This window comes from Acinonyx jubatus, chromosome C1 (genome assembly GCF_027475565.1).
Source record: "Acinonyx jubatus isolate Ajub_Pintada_27869175 chromosome C1, VMU_Ajub_asm_v1.0, whole genome shotgun sequence".
Lineage (NCBI taxonomy): Eukaryota > Metazoa > Chordata > Mammalia > Carnivora > Felidae > Acinonyx > Acinonyx jubatus.
In genome coordinates this window covers 79,549,096-79,572,863 of record NC_069381.1, presented here as the reverse complement: position 1 = coordinate 79,572,863, position 23,768 = coordinate 79,549,096, and the positions used below count along the sequence as shown (strand labels likewise).

The 23,768-nt window shown below is 38.2% G+C and overlaps 1 protein-coding gene and 1 non-coding gene across 2 annotated transcripts in view; one reads left to right on the top strand and one right to left on the bottom strand.

Annotated features, from left to right (window-relative positions):
* The window catches only part of ALG14 (ALG14 UDP-N-acetylglucosaminyltransferase subunit), a 100,523-nt gene that overhangs the window by 47,734 nt on the left and 29,021 nt on the right, over positions 1 to 23,768 (top strand). The gene's annotated exons all lie outside the window — the stretch shown is intronic.
* Positions 20,417 to 20,520, bottom strand: LOC113599640 (U6 spliceosomal RNA). The gene has a single exon (XR_003420559.1). It is a non-coding gene; the product is annotated as a U6 spliceosomal RNA (small nuclear RNA).

Sequence of the window (23,768 nt, the reverse complement as noted above, 5' to 3'; positions counted from 1 at the left end):
ACAGAACAATGAAAGTGGACCACTTTCTTACACCATACACAAAAATAAAATCAAAATGGATTAAAGACCTAAATGTGTGACAGGAAACTATCCAAACCTTAGAGGAGAACACAGGCAACAACCTCTTTGACCTTGGCCATAGCACTTTTTTACTAGACATGTCACCAGAGACAAAGGAAACAAAAGAAAAAATGAACTATTGGGACTTGATCAAGATAAAAAACCTGCACAGTAAAGGAAACAGTCAACAGAACTAAAAGTCAGCCTTTGGAATGGGAGAAGATATTTGCAAATGACATATGTGATAAAGGGTTACTATCCAAAATATATAAAGAACTTGTAAAACTCAACACCCAAAAAAATAATCCAGTTTAAAAAATGGGCAGAAGACATGAATAGACATTTCTCCAAAGAAGACATCCAGATGGCCAACACTCATGAAAAGATGCTCAACATCAGTCATCATCATGGAAATACAAATAAAAACTGTAATGAGCTATCACCTCACACCTGTCAGAATGGCTAAAATCAACAACACAAGAAATAGGAGGTGTTGAGGAGGATGTGGAAAAATGGGAACCCTCTTGCATTATTGCTGCATTATTGGTAGAAATGCAAACTGGTGCAGTCTCTCTTGAGAACAGTATGGAGGTTCCTCAAAAAGTTAAAAATAGAACTACCTTACAATCCAGCAGTTGCACTACTAGGTATTAACCCAAAGGATACAAAAATACAGACTCGAAGGAGCACATGCACCTGTATGTTTATAGCAGCATTATCAACAATAGCCAAACTGTAGAGAGGAGCCCAAATGTCCATTGACCAATGAATAAAGAAGAGGTGGCATATATATACAATTATTCAGCCATCAAACACAATGAGATCTTGCCATTTGCAATGGTGTGGATGGAGCTAGAGTGTATTATCCTAAGCCAAATAAGTCAGAGAAAGACAAATATCATATGATTTCACTCATTTGTGGAATTTAAGAAACAAAACAGACGAACATACAGGAAGAATGGAAAAAAGAGAGAGGGAAATAAGCCATAAGACTCTTAATGATAGAGAACAAACAGGGTTGATAGAGGGATATGGGTGGGAGATGGGCTAGATGGGAGATGGGTATTAAGGAGGGCACTTTTTGTGATGAGCACTGGGTGTTGTATGTAAATGATGAATCACTGAATTCTACTCCTGAAACCAGTATGGCACAGTATGTTACCTAACTAGAATTTAAATAAAAATTTTTTTAATGTTCTGTAAATAGAATCAAAGAGTTGGAAACCTTCTGAGATTGACCTTTTTTTACTGAGTATAATGCCCTTGAGATCTCTTCAGTTTTTTGCATGTATCAGTATTTCCTTTTTATTGATGAAAAGAATTCCGTTGTATAGATGTACCACAGTTTGCTTAGCCATTCATGCATTGAAGGACATTTGAATTGTTTTCAGATTTTTGCTGCTATAAATAAAGCTACTGTGAACATTTATGTACAGGTTTTTCTATAGGTGTTAAGTTTTCATTTCTGTAGGTAAATGCCTACAAGTGAGATTGCTGGGTCTGATAGAAGATTCCAGTTAAGTTTGGCAAGAAACTGCCAACTATTTTCCATAGTGGCCAAATCACTTTACATCTTACTAGCAATGTATGCAAGATCCAGTTTCTCTCCCTTCTCTCCAGCATTTGATGTTATCTCTCTGTCTTAGGTGTGTAGTGATATGCCATCATGGTTTTATTTTGTATTTCCTTAGTTGCTAATGATGGTAAGTATCTTTTTGTGTGCTTGTCATAGTATCCCTTCTTCATTGAGGGGTTTCTTGATGTCTTTTTGCCCATTTTCTAACTGAATTGTTTGTTTTACTTTTGGGTTTTGAGAGTTCTTATATATATTCTAGATATGAGGCTTTTGTCCAGTATTATGGTTTACAAATATTTTCTTCCAGGTCATAACTTCTCTTTTCATCTAACAGGTTTTTTCACAGGCAAAAGTTTTTATTTTGATGAAATCTAATTTATCAATTGTTTATTTTGGTTGTCACATCTAAGAACTCAGGTGAAGAGTTCTAGATTCCAGGTAGTCCTAGATTCCAAAGACTTCCTCATGTTTTCTTCTAAAAGTTTTATAGTTTTGTTTTACTTTTGAATCCATAGATCATTTTGAAAAATTTTTTTAGTGTTTATTTATTTTTGAGAGAGAGACAGAGTGTGAGTGGGGGAGTGGCGGAGAGTCAGAGAGACACAGAATCCGAAGCAGGCTCTAGGCTCTAGGCTCTGAGCTGTCAGCACAGAGCCAGATGCGGGGCTCAAACCCATGAACCGTGAGATCATGACCTGAGCCAAAGTCAGATGCTTAGCTGATGGAGTCACCTGGGTGCCCATGAATCCATAGATCATTTTGAATCAATTTTTGTGTAAAATATAGTGCTTAGATGAAGCCTCATTTTTCCTATAGATGTCGAGTACAATTTGTTTTAAACCTTCCTGGGGCGCCTGGGTGGCTTAATCAGTTAAGCGTCTGACTCTTGATCTCAGCTCAGGTCATGATCTCATGGTTCATGAGACACAACACTGACATAACACTGACAGCTCAGAACCTGCTTGGGAATCTCTCTCTTCCCCTTCACCACTTGTGCACACGTGCACACTGTTTAAATAAACATTTAAAAAAATTTTTTTTATATTTATTTATTTCTGAGACAGAGACAGAACATGAGCAGGGGAGGGACAGAGAGAGAGAGGGAGACACAGAATCTGAAGCAGGCTCCAGGCTCTGAGCTGTCAGCACAGAGCCCAACGCGGGGCTCGAACTCACAAACCGTGAGATCATGACCTGAGCCAAAGTCGGTCGCTCAACCCACTGAGCCACCCAGGCGCCCCAATAAACATTTTTTTTAAACTGTCATTTCTCCATGGAATTGTTTTTGCCTCTTTGTCAAAAATCTGATGGAAATTTTTTTAAAAAATCAGTTTGGTTGGTGTGTTTGTGTTGTCTATTCCTGCATTCTTTGTTTCATTGATCTCTGTGTCTGTCCCTCTGCCAGTTCGCTATTATGAATGCTATAGCTATATAGGAAGTGTTAACAGTGTGATTTCTCCCACTTTATTCTTCAAAATCGTTTTAGCTATTCCAGTTCCTTTGCCTTTCTATCAGATTTTAGAATAAGCTTGTGTACATATACAATAAAATTTTGTCAGGATTTTGTTAGGAATTGCATTATATGTATAAATCATTTTTTGGGAAATCAGCATTTCTACTATATTGAGTCTTCCAATCCATGGCCATGGATGTGTCTGCACTTATTTAGGTCTTCTTTTATTTCTTTCATTATCATTTTGTAATTTTCAGCATACACACACACAACATACATGCTTTTTTTTTTTTTAATTGATATGTTGGTATTTTACTTTTTTTGGAATGATTGTTAATTTTAAATGGTATTACGTTTTTAATTTTGGTTTTGGTATGTTTGTTGCTAACATAGAGAAATACCATGGACCTTTTTTTTTAAATCTCATATCCTGTGATCTTGCTGAACTCACTTATTAAATTCTAGGAGTATTTATTTTTTATTTTAAAAAAAACATTTTTTTAATGCCCATTTATTTTTGAGGTGGGGGGAGGGGCAGAGAGAGGGAGACACAGAATCCAAAGCAGGCTCTAGGCTCTGAGCTCTCAGCACAGAGGCCATTGTGGGGCTCAAACTCACAAGCTGTGAGATCATGACCTGGGCCAAAGTTGGACACTTAACCAACTGAGCCACCCAGGTGCCCCTATTTATTCCTATTTTTTTAAATATAATTTGTCAGGTTAGCTAACATATGGTGTATACAGTATGCTCTTGGTTTCAGGAGTAGATTCCCGTGATTCATTGCTTACATACAACACCCAATGTTCATCCCAACAAGTGCCCTCCTCAGTGCCCATCACCCTTTTTCTCCTCCCCTCCGTGCCCCCATCAACCCTCAATTTGTTCTCTGTATTTAAGAGTCTCTTATGACTTACCTCCCTCTCTGTTTGAAACTATTTTTTTCCCTTTCCTTCCCCCATGGTCTTCTGTTAAGTTTCTCAACATCCACATATGCGTGAAACAGGTGATGTCTGTCTTTCTCTGACTAATTTATTTCACTTAGCATAATACCCTCCAGTTCCATCTACGTTGTTACAAATGGCAAGATTTCATTTTTTCATTGCCAAGTAGTATTCCATTGTATATATAAGCCACATTTTCTTTATCCATTCATCAGTTGATAGACATTTGGGTTCTTTCCATAATTTGGCTATTATTGATAGCTCTGCTGTAAACATTGGGGTACATGTGCCCCTATGAATCAGCACAAATCCTAGGAGTTTTAAAATAGATTTCCTGGGACTTTCTAGATAATCATGTATTCTGCAAAAAGGGAAAGTTTTATTTTTTCCCTTCCAACCAGTATATCATTTATTTCCTTTTCTTGCCTTATTACACTGACTAGTACTTCTAGTACTATATTGAATAAGCATGTATCTTTCTCTTGTTCCAAATTTTAGGGCAGTGCATTCAGTCTTTCACCACTAAGGATGATGTCAGCTGTGGGTTTTTTATAGATGCTCTTTGTCAAGTTGGGAAAGTTTCCATTATGTATTAGTTAGCGTTCTCCAGAAAAACTGAACCAGAGCCAATAAGATAGGATATTACTCAGGCTTTTTGTTCTAGTCAGGTCTTCAATTGATTGGATGAGGGCCATCCACATTAGTAGGGAGAACAATCTGCTTTACTCATTCTACCAATTCAGTTATTAATTTCACCCCAAAATACCCTCATAGACATACCCAGCATGAAGTTTGACCAAATGTCTGGGCACCCCATTGCCAAACTTGACACATAATATTAATCATCACAACTTCTGTTCATGATTTGCTGCAAATGAAAAAAAAATAATATCATTAATGACGCAATGAGTTTTGTCACTTTTTTTTTTTTTTTTTTTTTTTTTTGAGAGAGCAGGGCAGAGAGGCAGAAGGAAAGAGAGAGAGAGTTTTAATCACTGTGGAGCCTGATGCAGGGCTCAGTCCCCCGACCCTGAGATAATGACCTGAGCCAAAACTAAGAGTTGGACGCTCAACCTACTGAACCAGCCAGGTGCCCCTTGTCATTTATTTTTGTTGCATCAGTTAATACATGGGATCATGTGATCTTTCTTTAGCCTATTAATATGGTGCATTACATTGATTGATTTTCAGATATTGAAACATACCTTCATTCCTGGAATAAATCTCACCTGATCATGGTATATAATTCTTTTTATATATACATGGATTTGATTTGCCAGTAACTTGTTGAGAATTTTTATGATTATAGTTGTGAGGGATGTTGGTCTTTAGCTTTGTGTTTTGAACTGCCTTTGTCTGCTTTTGGTCATGAAATTATATTGGCCTTATAAAATGATTAGGAAGTGTTTCACCCTCTTTGTTTCCTGGAAGAGAATTGATGTTAATTTTCCTTTAAATGTTTGGTAAAATACCCCAGTTAAGCCATCGGGCCCTGAAGATTTCTTTTTCAGAAGCTTTTTAGCAGTCATAAGAATATTCAGATTATCTGTCTCATTTTGGGTGAATTTTGGTAGTTTGTGATTTTCAAGGAATTGTTCCATTTCATCTATATTATCACATTCACATGCATAGAGTTGTTTGTGTTATTCCCTTATTGTCCTTTTGTTGTCTTGTTGTTGTTGTTTTTACAGCTTTAGGATCTGTAATTATACCCTCTGTTTCTTGATATTGGCAAAGTCTGTCTTCCCTTTTTTCTCTTTTTATGTTTGTCAGTCTTGACAACAGTGATCTTTGTAAAGAATCAGCTTTTTGTTTCATTTCTTTTCTCTGTTCTTTATTATTTCTTTTCTCCTGTTTGCTTTAGGATAATTTTGCTCTTCTTTTTGGGGGGATTGTTTTCTGTTTTTTAAGTAGGCTCCATGCACAGTACGGAGCCCAACGTGGGGCTTAAACCCAGGACCCTGAGATCAAGACCTGAACTGAGATTAAGAGTCAGACACTTACCCGACTGAACCACCCAGGTATCACTTTTTTTGGTTTCTTAAGGTAGAAGCTTAGGTTATTGATTTAGGACCTTTCCTCTTTTCTAATGTAAGCATTTAGTGCCACAGATTTCTCTTTCAGCACTGTTTTAGTTTCATCCTGCTAATGTAGATATGTTGCATTTTTATTTGGTTCTGAGTATTTTTTTATGTCCTTCGAGACTTCCTCTTTGACCGATGGATTATTTAGAGTGCTTTGCTTAATTTTTGACTATTTAGAGTTTTTTTTCCTATTACACTTCTGTTATTGATTTCACGTTTGATCCCATTGTGATCAGGAAACATGCTTTGGTGTTTTTTTTTGTTGTTTTTTTTTTTAATTTTTTACATTTATTCATTTTTGAGAGACAGAGAGAGACAGAGCACAAGTGGAGGAGGGGCAGACAGAGAGAGGGAGACATAGAATCTGAAGCAGGCTCCAGGCTCCGAGCTAGAGCCTGACGCAGGGCTCGAACTCACAAACCGCGAGATCATGACCTGAGCCGAAGTCAGATGCTCAACCGACTGAGCCACCCAGGCGCCCCTCATGCTTTGTTTTTAAATATGTGGAGGTCTGTTTTATGAGCCAGGATACAATCTATCTTGGTGAATATTCCACGGGTGCTTGAAAAGAATGTGTATTCTGCTGTTGTGTGGAGTGTTCTGGAATTTCCTGTTAAATGGCGTTGGTGGACAGTGTTGTTGAGTTCTTCTGTGTCTTTGCTGATTTTTTATTTAACAGGTCTACTGATAGCCACAAGAGACATGGAACACGTTTTTGTTAACCCTTCTAAAACCATGGCTAAAATAGTCCCCTTGATCTTGGCCCTTCATAATCTGTTCTAAGCCCTTTCCCCCCTAGTGTAACAGACATGTTGATATCACAGTAATGTGAATTTTCAGTATTCCTTGTAGTTCATTGTTTCCATCTTAAAACCCAAATATTTCTTCACTATTGTGTCTTCTTTAGTTTCTCCTGAAGGTAGGCCTCTTTGAGTCAGTCTTTGAGTGAGTAGACTGATCTCCTACTCTCTTGAAAACATACTCCTGAGGAAAAATTAGTTTGTTTCAAGGAGAAGAAGAGAAAGTTGAATTTGTGAGGTTGCTAATCATTAAACTACAGTAAAAGGACTGCTTATGTTGGGGGGAAAATCTGTACAGTTCTGTAGGGCAAGGGCTGTGTGTTGTTGTGTTTCCCATGGTCCCTTCCTAGAAAAGTGCCTTCCACATATTTGTGGAATGACTTCAAAATAAATGAATGAATACTGGATGATGTGAGTCATCACAAAAACAAAGACGCCCACTCCCTAAACTGGTACTCTTCTCAGGCTTTATTGAGAGTTTGGAAAACCAGAAGGGTTTCCCAAGTCTGCAGTGTTTGATTACTGGCTTCATTCCAGCCTGGCTATTGTTAAATGAAATATGCAAAGAAAGCACTCTGCATACAAAAATGAAACCTGATTTAATTTTTAAATCAAGTAAACAATAAATTTCAGATTCTACATGTATAACAAATTGGAAAGAATTGGTCCATTTCAGCCTAATACTCTGCCTCTTTGCCTGAAGCTGAAGCTGGTTTAATTCACCATGACAAATTTAGATGTATTTATTACATGTACGATCATGCTTTGTATGAAAGAAGGCCATTATTTTACTTAGTTAGTTTTTCCCATGTTCCATACCCAGTTGGAGGAGTGAAATTTCTAAGTTCAGTAGCAAGTTGATGACATGGAGAGTGGGTTATTGTCCATACCATGATTTTTTTTTCATTAGATAGTTTTTGTGGTGAGCCACAAACTGTAATTACCACTGTTTGCATAGTATATAAAAATTTTATTGGCCTGTTGATTGACATGTGTTTGAAACATTAAGAAGTCAATTAGCTTCTTGTTGATAAGCCAGAATCCTTACAGTAAATTTCTTTTCCCGCTGGATTGCTGTTAGTTTCATTCTCTTTGTATAATGACCTTCATCTGGTATTATATTTTTGGGTGATCAAAAACCTTTATAACGTGTTCAAAGGAAACTTAGCTAGACAAAGAAAGGGTCAGCTGACCCAAGATGCCTATCTATAAATGGAGTAAAGTGAGAATAAGACTTTTCCAGCCAAGTCAAATAAGAAACGATTAGACCACAGTTGTCTACGATTAATGAAATCATACTTGGGAGACATTTGTTTAAATTCATTCAGTTCCTGTACCTCTGTTAACCAGTCCTCTGTACCACCTTAAAGTGATGCCAGTGTTCCTTTTTCCCAGCTTGTATTTCTCCTCAGTACACGCATTGTAAACTTCACAACTTTAATAAAGGTATGGAAGAACAAACTGAGTATCGTGATACGTGCATTTAGCAAGTCTGACAATGGTCAGAGTCCACTGTGAGAAGTGATTTTATGTGAAAATCCTCCCACGTATCTGGTTTCTTATGACTGACAGACTGCCTTTCCCAGCTGCATGGTGAAATTACCAGCTGTGCCACTGACACATTGGCTGGGTGACAACCCGTAGCTGCTTCCATCCACAAATGAGGTATTTAATTTAAACGTTATGACTTCTGTTTCACATTTTGAGTGACCTCAGAACAAAATCTGGGTCAAAATTAGGCTGTATATCATCAGAGATTGCTTTGAGTTGTTTTTCTTTTTCTTCATTTTGGGGGACTCTCCAAAGCTTGAAAATGATTTTTCTTTCCTTTCTAAATTGATCCTTTTTCCACTTGGCAAACGTGACGTTTTTCCTCTCTGCAGAAGCCAGCGTGGCTTTGCCTACCGGTTTTCTCTCCCGTTTCACTCTGCCTGCGTCACTCTCTGACTTGTCACTGTGCCAGTCCATCACAGGCACTTGTGAGCTCCGGGGCCTGGTGGGGCCTCTTCCTTTCAGGGTGAAAGCTAGCATGTTTTCCTAAGGATAACAATGTGGCTACAGTGAAAACAAAAATGAACGCCGAAGGAAAAGGAATTCAGTGGCGAGAGGATGAGAAAGGGAAGCGCGATGAAAACAAAGCTGTTTCCAAAGAAAGGGCTCACGTGTGGTCAGAGGCAGGGAACTGGGAGAGCTCTGGCCTTGCAGGAGAGAATGGTGGGAGGCACTGGTTGGCTAAGTGAGAACAGAGGGTGGGATGAAGAGAAAGAAAATCTTTGAAACAATCTTCAGTTAAATATGTGATTCCTAGAATCAGTCTTAGTTTCACAGCCTCTGAAGGGCCTTCTTTAAAGTTTCTAATGAATGGGGATAGCTCTATTTTTATAGCATCTGAAAATCAATAAACGCCCGTTTTAGCTTAGCATTTTAAAAACCTCCATCTGGTGTGAGGGAAAAAGGATAAGAAGGGAACGCAGAAAACACAAATAATTGAGTATGGGATGGGAGCGGTCCTAGTCAAGTGCCCTCATTAAAGATTTGGAGATGTCTAGAACCAGAGCTCCTATGGAAGCAGCCTGGAGAGTTGAGAAATTAAATGCAGTCTCTGAACTTGAGGAAAGGTGGGATGTGTTACGCATCTTGGCAATCCCAGCACCTGTTAAAGAGAAGTTGGCGAGGGAAGGATATAGGAAGGAAAGAGTCAAAGCACTGCATAACTGCTCCTTGGTTAACTTTTGCCCCCGCTAAATTAATCCCTGGAATTCATCTAAGGATTTTTTGATAACATTTAAATATTGCCTTTGTCAAAGAAAGCAAAAGGAAGTGGCAAGTTTCACATTCATCTTAAGCAGAATACTGTTGCTTTACTTAATTTTCTTCATTGAGGTGAAATTCACACAGCATAAAATTAACCATTTTAAAGTGTACGATTCAGTGGCAGTGAGTACATGTACAGTGTTGTACAGCCACCGCCTGTATTAGGCTCCAAAACATTTTCATGAACAGTTGCTTTACTTTAATGCCTGAGTGTCCTGGAACAACTTAGGGCTTTACCTTATTTTAAAAAATACATAGATATAGATATAAATATATAGATATCCATGTATAGATATGTGTGTATATCGATAGAGATTTATCTAGATATATATCTATAGAGATAGAGATAGAGATACACACACACACACACACACACACACACACACTCTAAGTATACATGCATACAATGTATACATGCAAACACTAGTCAGTGTTTTGTAACAGTCTCTGGGGACTAAATGCCATCTTCTTCATAGTCTGTCTTTTGGATTTCTTATTTCCCTCCCCGCAAGTCATTGGGTGAAACCATACCTTTTTAGGCTAGCATTTCCTCTTTGGTAGCTGCTTTTTGGTGATTTTTCTCCTGGCCTCCTGGTATAATCCTTATTTTTTGTAGCATGAATACAGTGAAGCTTCCTGGTCATGAATTTCTTTTTCTAGTGTTAGACATGTATGAAGTTAAATCAGCTGTGGAAAAGTTACTATACTTCTCTACGTGGAGTATGGGTGTTAAGATTCTCCTTATACCAGGACAGCATTTTATTAGATGTCAGCCACATGCTTCTCGCCTTCCATGGAGCCTTTTCCACAGGGTCAAAAGGACAAACTCTGATTTTCTCCAAGACAAATTGGCAAATAATTATAAAAATATTCTTCAAAAAGACTTTCCAGTCAGCGTTGATAACTATGATTATCCTTGGTTTACTAAGGGGAATGAGTAAACACCTTGCAAATTTCAAACACTATTGTGGCTTACACAAAAAGATACTTTAGCATTCTTGTTTAAAGGAGTGGAAGGGTTGGATTAGAAATAGGCCAGAGAACTTGAGCTGGTATTGCACACTCTTAAAAACAGTAGGAAGTCGGGTGCCTGGGTGGCTCAATTGGTTAAGCATCCGACCTTGATTAGGTCATGATCTCACAGTTTGTGAGTTTGAGCCCCGCATTGGGCACTGTCAGTGCAGGGCCTACTTGGGATTCTGTCTCTCCTTCTCTCTGTCCCTTCCCTGCTTTCACTTTCTTTCTCTCTCTCTCTCAAAACAAATGAATAAACTTAACAAACAGCAAGAAGTTCCCTGCTGATAAGACCTTTGAATTATAGGAAGAACATGTGGATCATTCCTTTTGAGAAGTGTGAATACTACGTTTATAAGTTTCATATGTCATGATGTCACAAATTCCATATTCTATCATAAAGAATGAAATCTGTGGCAGGATCAGCTGTAGAGTTGCAAAGGGCAGCAAATTCCATTTGTTACCAGAATACCGTTTTGCATTCTTGGTCTTCCTGATTTCACCTTTAAGCCATTTATACAGATCTTTCACAAAGCAATTTTTTACAAGTGTTTATAGCTGACAGTTTGTGAAAACACATTTGCTCTTATGGGCTAAATAATTGCTTTTCTCTAAAGACAGGTGTCACATGCTCAGATCAATTGTGTCCACATCTTCAAAGCTCCAGATGCTGTTTTTCTAAAGATTTGCTTACACGATACCGGATTTTGTAGATAAGTCTTGTTAGTGGAGGCAGCACCCGAAGCTCAAGGGACTTGATCTGTTGCTGTTTTTATTATTCCTAAGCCAACTGTCCTGTTTCAGCTTTTCAAGGAGCTGTGATTCACCTGTGTACAGTCACATGGGGAGAAAAAAGTTCCTCACTGTTCACTGCCAAAGGAGGCCAGAAGTGGGGCAGGGTGGGGGCTGGGAGTCCGTGGAGGTGTGGATTTCCCTTCTCTCTCTGGGAACTGGGTGAGGCTTCTGTGTGGCACACTTCCAATCTTCGGGTCATAGGAGAATTCCCCCTTTTTATTTTACAGGCTTCATGAAGAATTCCCCCTGAGTATTTGCTTAACATTTTTTCTTTAAATTTCCATAGTATTGTTTTCTCTGGTTTGCATCCATGTGCTATATCTTAGTTGTGGTACGGGAGAAAAAGTGCCATACTGGGAATCAGGAGGTTTGGGTTTTACTATCAGCTTTGTCGATAATTAGGTGTGTGACTTGAAACTAATCATCTGGCCTCTCTGAGCTTAATTTCTCCTCCCTATCAAATGGGAATGATAAAAGGCCACAGTCGAAGAAGCACAAATGTCAGATCCACTTGCTTTTAAACAGGCCACTCTCTCTGCTGAGAAGGTGATTGCCTACCACTCAAAACTTCTAACTCCTCACCTCCTTCTGGAATGACTTCATGCTCCTTGAACGTACTGGACCTCATAGTGTCATAGATAGAGTGGAAGCCCAAAATGTGTTCTTGAAATTGTGATGGTGACTTAGCTCTTAGATTCTTTCTGGGGTTCCTCACGGTTTATTCAAGGAACACCTATCACTCACATACATGCATTCAAAAGCTTGGTTATGCGCCTGCCGTCTTGCCTATCCAATAGCCTTCTCTCTTGTGTCTCTTTTCATGCTTTGACCATTCTTTCTTTCTGCCTCTCTCTCATTCACACCTCTGACCTCCCAGAGGGATCCACTTTGAAGCCCCAGTTTTCATCTTCCCCTTGACATCCTCTCCTACCTTACTTTCTTTACAAAGACCCTGGGGTTTAGCCTGTTAACCTCCAATCTTGGGCAGCTACCTTGATCAGTTTCTGCTACAGAAACTATACTGTTACCTCAGGTCTATTGAGAAATAGAACTTAGTTTTAATTTTTAACAGTTCTGTCCCTTTTTTCTGTCCCTGAACCCAGCGCACTCACCTTTGTTTGAAGGGTTTTGTTGCTGTTGGCTGTAGGAAGCAGATAGGTGTTGACAAAAACTCGAAGCATTATGAGATAGATGTGTAAGAGCTTATGGGTCACTGATGGACTTCATCCAGATGTGAATTGGATAAGGTTTTTCCCAGTGCCTATTCTTCGTCTACTTCAGTAAGCTCTTTTTTTCATTTCTAAGACAAGCACTCCTCAGGCCTCCTGACTCTTCTTTTTTATCAGCTAATTCTGAAGCAGACTGATGCTCTTTGGGCCACATACAGATACAGACATGTTTTGTCTTATTCATATAGTTGGTCAGTAGTTGGACCATGTAGTTGATCAGCATATTTCACATTGCACAAAACCCACATTTCTGGCTCTTTTTGAAAAATTGGAAGGGCACGTGACCACAGTGCAAAAATTAGCCAGAGCTCATTAGTGACTTCCCCATGCAGGATATGTGGTCTGTGTGGTCTCTTACCTCTGTTTCACTTATGTGTGGGCTCCCTGAGTGGACCGTGTTGCTTTCTAGCCTTCACACTCTGTCTTGAGGACCATAAAGGGTGGTAGCAGTATAAAGGGGTGACTGGTAGGTCTCATACACATCATAAAGGACTAGACGCAGGTCATGTTAGTGAGGGCAGTAGGCTTATGCACAGTATCAAGACAAATCTGCTGTCCCTGAACCCTTCCTCTTTAGAGTCCTAGAGCCTGTGACAGAAGAGTTAATACTTGTAAAATGGCTTATTATTATTATCTTGGTGGATTTCTATATACAAAGATCAATGTGTTTCTTCATATTTCCCTTCTTCTTTTTGTTAGAATAGTCACAGTAAGTTATTCCCTGGTGGGGATACTTGTACACATAGAATCATAAACTTGTACAGATAATACCTTAGCAATGATTTAATCTCACACTCTCTTTTAAAGCTTAGATAATAGAGTTAAGGGGGGGGGGGGGGGGAGGGGGGAATGCCTTGTCCAGAGTCTTAGGACTAATAGCAAAGCATGAACAAGAAAAACCAGTTCTTCTCACTCCCAGCTCCAGGCTCAGCTCTAGGCTACACTACAAATGAAACATAGATTTCTCTCCTCTCTAAGGGTAACCAAGTATATATTCTTTACATGGAAAAGAGGAAATGGACTTGGGCAACACACATACTGGGGTTCAGAATCTAGGTCTGCCATTCTGATATTTAGGCAAGCTTAAGTGACCTGTTTAATGTCCATAAACTTCCTTTTCTTCATCTTTACAACAGGGACCATAACACCTACTTCACAGTCTTATGTGAACAAAACTAGTATGTACATAAGGGTCCTCCGTGATAATTCCTAGGTCCTCCTCCGCCCCCTTGGTCACTAGGTTAAATGTTCTCTTCCAAAAACCGAGAGGCTAACAAGGAGTTAATTTTTTTTTTTTTTTTAACTTAAGCCAAGGAATGTCTGCACAGTGCCCAGCTTGGATGATGTGGTATGCCTAACTGTTTTCATGTTGATTTTCATGCCACAGTGAGCCCCTTCAGGCATGAAAACAACCAAGGATTATTTGCTTCTCTGTTCTTTCTTTTTTGGCTCTCTTGTTGTATTTTCATCACAGTCTCCAGCCCTTCCAAAAGCAGTCTGTCAGGATTTACCAGTGAATCTCAGCTTTCTTCTGCTGGGCCACCATTCAAGGACATCTTTCTGAATCAAGGAGGAGCTCATCAACATGGGACTGATTCTCAGTTACATAATTCATTCCCTCATTTCTGGAAGCTTCTTCTGAGCTTTGCCTTATACTGTCATTCTATCCAGATCTGTCCCTTCTGTGAACTCCTCTTGAACTTATAAGTTAGCATGTAATTGTTTTCTAGTCATCTTAACCTCCGTTAATTTTCTCCTTCCCCAGATTAGATTGTGAGCACTTTAAGGTTCAAAAACTAAGTCTTCTGGTTTTGTCGTTATCCCCTACGGAGTTTAGTGATGTGTCAGGTGCTTAGAGAGGTCTTTCATTAATAACTCACACAGAGGGAACTGGAGCACACTGTGATAGAAATTAGCCACTCCTGATCTCAGCTCCCACCAAAGCACTGTCTTCCTTCTTGGTCGGTCAGCTAAATATCTCTGCTTCTACTACCCCCCTTTTGTCCCTCTTGATTCCACTGAGAAGTGAATTGTGATCCACTGCTTACTGGGACTCTCTCCGTCCCCACTAGCCAGGTGTGCCATGTCCTCCTACTTACCAAAAAGCGTGGGATTTTGGACCTCACCTCTCCTCAGAGTGCCACGGCAAGTTTAAAATGGCTGAGCTCTCTTCATATTGAAAAGGGTTAGGAAACATAACCAAGCCTTAGGAACTCAGGCCTTCCTTTATTGCCATTCTGCCAAAATGCTGCTTGATTCTTAAGGAAAATGTTATTCATTGAATTATTTTTTATTTTTGGAAAGGACCTGCAACTATCAATGTAGACTTGTTTTCTTTTTCTTTTTTTTTTTTTTTTAATGCTTATTTATTTATTTTGAGAGAGTGTGAGAGAGAGAATTCCAAGCAGGTTCTGCTCTGTGAGGGCTCAATCTCACAAACTATGAGATCATGACCTGAGCCGACATTAAGACTTGGACACTTAACGACTGAGCTACCCAGGCACCCTGATGTAGAATTGCTTTCTGATGCCATTTCCTTGGATGTTAAGACCTAGGTATCAGAGCAAGATTTTACTGATTATAATCTGAATGTCTATCCTTTGAAGTTCTTTATTTCTGAATTACTATTTTATAAGCTTTCTATTATTTACAGCTGGTTATAATTATTTGCAAATAAATTATTCACAAATGTGTCACTATTTTTCATCAAATAACTGCTGTGAGCTGGGCACCGTGGATGACCGAGATGACAACGAGACATGGAGGGCATTTATGCTCAGAGGGGTATAGAATGTAGGAGGCAGGCATGGCCCCAAGAGCAAGGCTAGGAAGGAGGGATCATGCGGACTAGGGACTGAACTGGCTGACTTCCGTCAGGGTTCTAGACAGAAACATCATTGCGATTATTCGGAGGTGTTTTAAATCCCAAGCCCTCTTTTGGAGGTGAGAGCAGGTTTATGAGCCATTATCCCATTTTTCCCGGCTGCACAAACTACATCGTGAAGAATATGGCATGAGGCTTCAGCATGTCTGTCAGAATAGTTCCAGAAGGCAGGAGCAGCAAATGTACTTCAAAGAACCTAGAACAAATAGCCATTTAAGACAGTTTTTAAATCCATAGCAGATCAGGCACTACAAGAAGAAGCCTGTTTCCCAGCCAAACAGTGAACAATCCTAAAAGTCCAGGCTCCCTGGACTTTGGGGAGTAATTAGAACTTGTTCAGTAATCAGCCAATTTGGATTTCTGAGAATGATTCTAAACGCAAAAAGATAAAAGTTGGGTAAAGTAAACTAACCATTGCTTCATAGTTGAATCGCATAATTCAATTAGAGAAACATAAAGTTAGAAATGCTGGAGGGTCTTTTATTTGGTTTTTGGGTTTTGGGTTTTTTTTTAAGGAAAAGTTATTTAAAAGCAGTGCTATTAAAATAAAAATAACTCCTGGCTAAAAATACATGCTAAAACATTTATCTCACTAGGGACCTGAAAACAGTTGAGTGTCCAAGTTGGAGTCTAGCCCTCATTAGACCAATAAATTGGTTTTGGAACTCTGAAGTAATCATTTGATTTCTTTTGTCTACATAGCCAGTTCAGATTTGGGGTATTGTTTGCTTTAGTTGTTGGCAAAACACTGTAAACATCCAGGTTCTGGTTGCTGTGTTTTTATTATAAAGCACGGGAAAATTACTTCCATCAGAAGAAATGAAGGGTTAGGATAAATTGTGAATAAACAATAGGTTTTGGTCAAGTTCCGATACAGGCTGCTTTTGATCCTGCACTGGAAAAATGAGACAATTCTATATTTACACATAAAGCAACCCTGATATCTGTAATAAAAGGGGAAGATTCTTCTGGATTATTTGTTTTGTTTTGTTTTGTTGTTTAATCAACAGGGTAGACACAAGAAAGGGTTGAACAGCATCTTACCAGATTATACTTTTTCCTATGATATCATTTTTGATCTTTAAGTTTCCTCCCAGCTTTAAGAGTCTTTGATTCTTGATTCTAAAATGATGTACTAGGAAAGTCCACCAAAGCAGGGCTATTTGGAACAGGCCCAGTTGGCTCTGAAGCATAGATGTTCTCAAGAGGGGAAGCCAGTATATGAAGATGTGGTATGTGACTAACTTGTAGAATATTGTCTGATTAGAGGTACCTCAGAACTTTTCCTAACTCTGCTAACACACCCTTGGGGACCACCATATCTGGCATTTGTATGTCTTAGTAACCAATATGGAGAACTAATTATTAACTTAATGAGCAGCAAAACCTTACAGAGCTCTACTACAACAACATGGTAGCTTACTCTAATAAGAGAAAATGACTATAAGATAGTTCATAAAAGTTTAGTTCCAACTCCACTTCTGATTGAGTTGGATGTTATTATTTCCCTAAACTAGAGATTTGGGATTACAGTGACATTCACCAAAAGATCTAAATCATGTTTACATGAAAGTTCATATGATAAAACAATAATTAAATGAAGTTTGGTTAAATGTTTTCATTATTTTTACTTTCTATCACTTTGATTCATTAAAAGTGACGACTGAAGCAATAGTCAAATTTAGTTTGTGAATTTCAATAATAAGGAATGGTAAAGAATCTTAATCCTGTTTTATATGGAAGTAATTAGGGTATTTAGGTTTCTAGGCTAATTCAGATGCCCCCACCATCCCTCATTCTTTTCTGAGTTGGCTTTCTGACCATAGTGTGGCCAGATCAGCACAAAGTATTCTAAATATATGGTCAGAACAATTCCTCTGACTTTATTCAATTTCATTGTTTATACAATGAAGAACTTTGCTTGTTTTTATTTCTGCTAGGCCTGGTTGGAATTGGAATCCTATCTTCCAAATTTGTACAACCTTTCACTAAATGTGGAATGATATTCTGATATTTTTTTTGCCTTCCAGTCAACGATAAATTTCTTTTCTTTGTAGAACTTAGGAATAGCAAAAAGAACTAACTCATCCTTGTGGTATTTTCTAATCCATAATGCACAAATAGATGATCACATGGCTAATAGAAATGTTAGTATACTCGTTTGTTTCTTTCTCTCACTTTTTTAATTTATTTTTTAGAGCAATTTTAAGTTTACAGCAGAACTCAGCAGGAGGCACAGAAATTTCCCATATGCCCTCTGCCACTGTATACGCATAGCCTCTTCCATTGTCGGCATCCCACACCAGAGTGGTACATTTATTACCACCGATGAACCTACACTGGCACATCATTATCACCCACAGTCCATAGTTAACACTATCTTTCACTCTTGGTGTTGTATATTCTGTAGGTGTTGACAAATGTATAATGACATGTATTTAGCATTGCAATTTCATACAAGATAGTTTTACTGCCTTAAACATCTTTTGTGCTCTGCTTATTTATACTTCTTATGGGTGTGTACCCATTCTTATGGGTATTTTGTTGTTTTAGTTTGCATTTCCATAATGACATATGATGTGGAGCATCTTGTCATATGCTGGTTTGCCATCTGTCTATCTTCTTTGCTGAAGTACCTGTTAATATCTTTGGTCCATTTCTTAATTGGGTTGCTCATTTTCTTACTGTTAAGTTTTAAAACTTTTTTTTTTTTTTTGGTATATTTTGGGTGCCAGTCCTTTATTAGACGCATCTTTTATAAATATTTTCTCCCAGTCTGTGGCTTGTTCTTTCATTCTCTTGACAATGTCTTTTGAAGGAGAGAAATTTTTTATTTTATTGAAGGCCAGCATATCAATTATTTTTCTCATGGATCATGCCTTTGGTGTTATCTCTGAAAACAAGGTCATCTAGATTTTCTCCTATGTTATCTTCTAGGAATTTCATAGTTTTGCATTTTACATTTAGGTCTGTAATACATTTTGAGTTAGTTTTTGTGAAAGGTGTAGGGTCTGTGTCGAAGTTCTTTTTTGCACGTGGATATCCAGTTGTTGAAAAGGCTGTCTTTGCTCCATTGTGTTGCCTTTGCTCTTTTGTCAAATGTCAATTAATCGTATTTCTGGCTCTCTGTTCTATTCTTTTTTTTTTTATGTTTATTTATTTTTAAGAGAGAGAGACACACACACACACAGAGCGTTAGCGGGGAGGGTCAGAGAGAGAGGGAGACACAGAATCTGAAGCAGGCTCCAGGCTCTGAGCTGTCAGCACAGAGCCCAACGTGGAGCTCGAACCCACGAACCATGAGATCATGACCTGAGCCAAAGTTGGCTGCCCAACTGACTGAGCCACCCAGGCACCCCTCTCTGTTCTATTCTTTTAATCTATGTATCTCTTCTTTCACCAATACCACACTGTCTTGATTGTGTAGCTTTATAGTTAGTCTTGAAGTTGAATAGTGTTAGTCCTCCAACTTTGTTCTTCTTCAGTGTTGTGTTGGCTAGTCTCTGTCTTTTGCCTCTCTATTCAAACTTTAAAATCAGTTTATTAAAATCCATAAGATAACTTGCTGAGATTTTGAGTGGGATTACTTTGAATCTGTAGATCAAATTGAGAAGAACTGACATCTTGACAATATTGAGTTTTCCTATACACAAACGTAGAGTATCTATTTATTTAGTTCTTTGATTTTTTTCATCTGAGTTTCATAGTTTTCTTCATATAGACAGATCTGAACATATTTTGTTAGATTTTTACCTAAGTATTTCATTGTTTAGGGTGCTAATGTAAATGGTAATATGTTTTTAACTTCTAAAGTCAGTGTTTAGTAGGAAAGTGATTAACTTTTTATGTATTAACTTTATATTCTATAACCTTGCTATAATCACTTATTCTGGGAATTTTTTGGTCAGTTCTTTCAGATATTCTACATAGATGATCATGCCATCTACAAACAAAAACAGTTTTATTCCTTCCTTCTTAATCAGTACATCTTTTATTTCTTTATCTTATTACGTTGGCTAGGACTTCTAGTACAATGTTGAAATAGAGTGATGAAAGGGGACATCCCTGCTTTGTTCCTAATCTTAGTGGGAAAGCTTCTCACCATTAAGTATGTTAGCTGTAGGTTTTCTAGAAATATTCTTTATCAAATTGAGCAAGTTTACATCTCTTCCTACTTTACTAAGAGCTTTTATCACAAATGGGTATTGGATTTTGTCAAATGCTTTTTCTCCATCTATTGATATTATCATGTGATATTGCTTCTTTAGCCTGTTGATGTGATACATTACATCAGTTGATTTTCGAATGTTGAAACCACCTTACATACATGGGATAAATCCCACTCGATTATGGTGTATAATTATTTTTAAACATTGTTGGATTTGATTTGCTAATATTTTTATTGAGGATTTTTGCATCTATCTTCATGAGAGATACTGGTCTGTAGTTTTCTTTTCCTGTAATGTCGTAGTCTGGTTTTAGTATTACGATAATTATGGTGTCCTAGAATAAGTTAGGAAGTATTCCTTCTATTTCTGTCCTCTGACAGAGATTGTGGAAAATTGGTATAATTTCTTAAAAATATGGTATACTTCAGGGACATCTGGGTGTCTCAGTCAGTTAAGTGTCCAACTCTTGATTTCGGCTCAGATCATGATCTCAGGGTCATGGGATCGAGCCCCACATTGGGCTCTGCTCTGAGCGTGGAGCCTGCTTAAGAGTGCCTCTCTCTCTATCACTTGCGCTCACTCTCTCTTTTATTAAAAAAAAAAAAAGTGTACTTCATAAATTTGCATGTCACCCTTACACAAGGGCCATGCTAATCTCTGTATCATTCCAATTCTGGCATATGTGCTTTCAAAGCAAGTACTTTCTCCTTCAAGAAAAAAAAAATGTGTTTTCAACATTGAAAATGTTCTGAGTTTATAAGTACTGCTTTCTACAATCTCTTTTGGCTTTTTTGGGTACAAATTCACTGTGTCTATCAATGATAAAGATGGCTGGATTTCAACTTTATACTTTAGCAAATGGAAGATATTGAACGTTATACTACAGTATAGACCATGGTAGGATGGTCTGTCTGCTCATAGGAGTAGGGATGGGGATGATTGAGGACAAGTCTAAGCTGAGTCCTACATTTCTGACTTGGGTAAGTGAGTGAAATGAAGGATTAGCTTTAGATACATGCTGAATTTCAGCGGCCTTTGGAAGTGGGGATGTCCAGTAGGCCAGTGGGTGTACTGTCAAAGCTAAGAGAACAATCTGGACTGTAAACATTGATTTGGCAACAGTTGAAAGGGATGGTTAAGAAGATATAAATGTTCGGGGCGCCTGGGTGGCTCAGTCAGTTAAGCATCTGACTTCGGCCCAGGTCATGATCTTGCGGTTTGTGGGTTTGAGCCCCGCATCAGGCTCTGTGCCGACAGCTCAGAGCCTGGAGCCTGTTTCGGATTCTGTGTCTCCTCCTCTCTCTCTGCCCCCCCATGCTTATGCTCTGTCTCTCTCTGTCTCTCAATAATAAATAAACATTAAAAAAATTTTTTTAAAGAAGATATAAATGTTGGGAGAGCCTTCTTATATAAAGTCTGAGTTAAAAGGGTTAGGAGGATGGATCTAGAAGGAAGAAATGTAAGGCCAAGATGGTAGGGTGCAAGAGAAAATTGGTTATGGGAGGCACTAGCTATAAAATTACTGTCTTTTCTCCTCTTCGTGAATGTTGAAGCCTCTTTTCAAGGAAGAGGCTTACAACTTCAAATTTATTATTGCTATTTCTGATTATTTGGCTTAACAATTTCAGGTGCCCACTAAAGTCCAGAGATTATAATTCTTTTTAGTGTTTATTTTGGAATCACTTAAAATTCACACAAAAGTTGCAGAAATGGTAGAGAATTCCTATATAGCATTCATCCAGCTTCCACTAGGGTTAGCACCTTATGTAACCATAGTATAGTTATCACAATGACGATATTAACACTGGTATACAGTACTGTTAGCTAACAGTCTTTATTTGGATTTTACCAGTTTTTTCACCATTGTGCTTTTTCTGTTCCAGATCCAATATCAGAGTTCCTTAGTTCCCTACTTTCTTCAGTCTTTCATTATCTTTCATAACCTTTGCACTTTAGATAGGTACTGATCAATTATTTTGCATACAAAAGAGACCAGTTGTATGATCACATCCTGGGGTTTATTCTTACACAATTTAGGAATAAAAGTTTTAAGTTTTATTAAGACTATATTTCATGTGTGTAAAGATCCTGGTGTTTACATTTTAGCAAGTTGCAGTTATTGTGACTTCTTACTTTTGTGGGGACTTGTAGCTACTTGGAAATTCCTGTTCCCTCCTTTACTACAGGGAAATGATGTATCTTCTGTTCTATTTAATACAGCACTCTTTCTGTCTCCAGTAATGATACGTGAATTATTAGGTGAAGAATAACTTATTGCTTATATAGTTCCTAAGTTAATAAATTTTTACTTCATAAGTCATTTTGAAAAGCTTTATGCAGATTCCTCAAAATGTTAAGCATAGAATTACTGCATGATCCACCCAATTTCACTTCTAGGTATACCCAAGATAATTGAAAGCAGGGACTCAACCAGTTACTTGTACCCCAGTGTTCATAGCACAATAGCCAAAAGATGAAAACAACCCAAGTGTCTGTCAACAGATAAGTGGATAATAGAATGTGGTACATACAAATAATGGAGTATTATTTAGCCCTAAAGAGGAATGAAATTCTAATACATGCCACAATATCGATAAACCTTGAAAATGTGTGCTAAATGACATAAGCCAGACAAAAGGAGAAAATATTGTATAACTTGTAATTCTAATGTCATGCAGTCATAATTCTAGTTAATTTGCCTAGAATAGGCAAATTCATAGAGACAGAAAGAATAGCAGTTACCTGGAGCTAGGAAGAGCGGCGGAAAGGCGAATTTTTGAGTACAGAGTTTTCGTTGGGTATGATAAAAAAGTTCTGGAGGGAGGTAGTGGTGATAGTTGCACAGCATTGTAAATATACTTAACACCAATGAACTGTGCACTTAAAAATGGGTAAGAGGGTAAATTTTATGTTATATATTTTTACCACAGTTTTTAAAAAGCCTTAAGCAAACCATAACTTTTCCTGTCCCCCCCCCAATTTGTTGGATTATTTTAATCCAATATGTATTTTTTTCATATTTCACAGATTAAAATTTTTTCTGAGGAAACAGAAAAGCTGACATTATAAAAACTGTATTCCATCTATCAGAACTTTGAAAAAGTTTTATCTCCAATTTATTTGAATGCGAATAAGATAAATTCTGGTACTGGTATTACCTTGTTGGCTTGGGTTTCATGGTGAGCATTCATATAAAGTTTAGTCTCTGAATGATGTACTTGCAGAATGTACCCACCTACATTCATCAGCCCTCTTGACATCATGACTCAGATTCTCCAGAAGTAAGGAGTGCAGATATCTGCTTAACTGCAGGGAATCTAGGGACTAGGGACATGGAGATCAATGAGCTCCAGATTTATGACATGATTTCCTACCTTGTTCAGTCTCATGATTGGGAGCCCCATCAGAATAATGTGGAGTAGGGAAAAAGCAGTTCTCAAAAAAAGGAATGCTGGGCAAAACAAAGATAGATGTCTACCATATCTAAGCATCTGTTACGTGCTAAGCACTGTTCTAAGGGGGTGGGATACATCAGCTAACAGACCTGCTCTCCTGGTTTACCTTCAAGCTCATCTTGTTCAGCTGCAAAAGCATGTTGGAACTTGGGTGGCCAGTAGAAATGACATAGAGTGCTTAGACTTCTGAGGCTAATCTGTCCCCTATTCCTTGGTCAGTCATTCGAGGGCATTGAATTCATGGTGGATAGCAAGCTAGTATTTATGCCTCAGTGATGTCTTTGTAGACATGGCTTCCAAAGTTTCAGACCAATGGATGGTGTCACTGTGGTTCAAGTGTCTGTAGCATCAGAATAGGGAGATGAACTGGGACTGTTTCAGCCCCAGGGGACAGCCTGTTGTCAGGAGCCAGTGAGGTTACTGCAGGGTTTCAGTCTCAGACCAAAATGAGATGAAAAAATAAGGAGCCTAGGTGAAATTATCCATATGGTGGG